Consider the following 2693-nt stretch of genomic DNA (forward strand, 5'->3'; position numbering starts at 1 on the left):
AAAGGGTAGCAAAAGGCTGACACGGTGGTAGGAACAGGAAGCTGAGAGCTCACTGGAAATGTCATGAGGTCTTGGAACTTCTTCCAGCAAGGCCACACCTCCTGAACCTACCCAAACAGTGCCACTGACTAAGGACCAAGAATTCAAACATCTGAACCTACAGGGGACCTTCCCATCCCAGCCACCACACCCACAAAAGCGTTAACTAGAATAAATCTTTCCTTTTTATAAGTTGACTTGTCACAGTGACAGAAAACTGACGAAGACACACAGGATTAGACAGGATTGTTTGGACCAGTAGAAAGCTGCAGAAGCAGCATTGTGGGCTGTCCAAGCCCAGGCCTTGGGAAGACTGGCAGGTGCTACTTTCTCCACGATGAAGCATGCACAAGAGCAGCATAAGCCATCCAGCTGAGCCAGACAGACTGATGCCTATGGCACTATAGTTAGGAGTCTTTTTTTTAATACAGCAATACTAACAACAGCAATGAACCCTCTTTGAGGCAAATTTTTTTAATCCCATCATGTAAGCTAAGCTGGCTTGGTCTCACCAGTGAATGGCTGTGCCAGCTGTCAGCAGCCTTCCACACTGTGGCTCTTATCTAGAGGGCCATGGAGCATCAGAAGCTGTTAAACTGGGTGGTGGAAAAACCTTAGCATCTACAAAGATGTCTGTGCACCAGAAGCTGAACTTTAGCACTGACTTCCGTGATAAATGAAGCAACAGTCACAGCATGTGGTGGTTGGAATGAAAAAGGCCCCCATAGGCCCAGAGGGAGTGGCACTATTAGGGGGTGCGGCTTTGTTGGAGGAAGTGTGTCACTGGAGGTGGGCTTTGAAGTTTCAGATGCTCAAGCCAGGCCCAGTGTCGCTCTCTCTTCCTGCTGCCTGCTGATCTAGATGTAGAACTGCCATCTACTCCTCCAGCACCGTGTCTGCCTGCATGCCACCATGCTTCTTGCTCTGGTGATAGTGGACTAAACCTCTGAACTGTAAGCCAGCCCCAGTTAAGTGTTTTCCTATATAAGAGTGGCCATGGTCATGGTGTCTCTTCACAGCAATAGAAACCTGAACTAAGACAGAGCAGTATGAGAGGACTTGTAATTTTGTCACTAGCAGATATAAGGGATGGATGTTTTTCATCCTGTTACTGTTGGCCTTGTTTAAAGTGATAGCGATGAAGTGAATGTATTGTCATATAATTTGCTCCCGATAAGTTTGTGACTGTATTCTTACTGTTTTCCTCTGTAATGGTAAGAATTTTATGAACTCAAAACTTGATTCTTGAAGAGATCCACAGGCCTCTGTGGGCTTCCACATCCTGCAGAAGAGTTCATGGCCATGAGAAAGGTGAAGATCGTTAGATAATGAAGTAGGTGGGACCTCAGATTTCTGCTGCACAGATGACCCCAGGCTCAGCTCACAAGCTCCAGGCTGACTGCTGCCGCACACACAAACCTGTGTCAGCAAGACAGCCCCACATTCCTACAACTTGTTCTGGGAGCAAGATCAAGGTCTGCCCCCTCTGTCTTCTCAGGAGTTGTAGTGCTGTCTAGCAGGAAAGGTTCATTCAAGGCAAGTATTTCAGTGGCACATTTCAGCCCATTAGTGACAGGAGAGTGACATGAAATCTCCAAGACGTCGAGGAGACATAATCATACTGAGAGAACGTCTGCAAAACCAAACTAGAAAGTCGTGTGAAGAACCACACCAAAAAGTAATACGATCAGTCTAACAACTAATTGAGAACTTCCTTCTGGTAGGCACTCTTTCCCCCTGTGGGGCAGGGGAGTGTCATGATTAATTCATTAAATCCCCTAGACTACTAAATCAGACCTATGAGCCCACTCATCTTGCAGAGGGGGAAACAGGCTCAGAGAGGTTAAGCAACTTGCTTGATGTCACATGGCTCAAAGTGCCAAACCTGAGTATGAGCTCTTGCAGGGTTTTTCAAATTCCGATGTTTGAGTAGAGATTTCTAAGACCCCAACACCTAGGCTCAACTCAGCAGCACACCAACACACTGCCCTCCAGTTAGCACCCTAACAAAGCTGGTAAGCCCCCCACAAAGCTGATCTCTGGGAATAGAGCCAGGAAGCGACTGGCCTGGCTTAAAAAACGCTTCCCAGCAGGTAACTTTTAACTGACAGTCAACTTTGTGAGCACCGAGGCTGTGGGGCTCCCTGGTTTCTTAAACTCTGGTCCTACACACATTCCTTATTTCACCAATGAACAATAATTCCTAGCAGCCACTATGAGGATTCACAAAATTTTGGGGGTCCACGTGAAATAGAGAACCCAAGGAGGGATGTAGTAGCGAAGATCTGTAATCCCAGAGGTTGAGACAGGAGAACCATTAGTCCCAGGCCAGCCTGAGAGATAGAGTGAGTGAGAGGCCAGCCTGAGCTACATGGGGAGACCTTCGTCTCAAAAATAAATCCTAAGAACTTGTAGTCCTTTCAAAGTCAGACTTCAGACTTTGTGGTTTTCTGTTGCTGGGGGCTGGAAAAACCCCGTGCATATCTGGCCAGAGAACAGGAAGACACTTAGCCTCTGGAAGATGAGTAGAAGCTAGCCCCACATGCCTGCCTGTTAACCGCTGATAGGTTACTAAAGTCACAGACACCATGGCATGTGCCTTCTCCTCTTCCCTTCTGACATCAGACAACATTGAACAATCCTCTCTACCTACC

Source organism: Peromyscus californicus, unplaced genomic scaffold (genome assembly GCF_007827085.1).
Source record: "Peromyscus californicus insignis strain IS unplaced genomic scaffold, ASM782708v3 Scaffold_13__1_contigs__length_99412109, whole genome shotgun sequence".
NCBI lineage: Eukaryota > Metazoa > Chordata > Mammalia > Rodentia > Cricetidae > Peromyscus > Peromyscus californicus.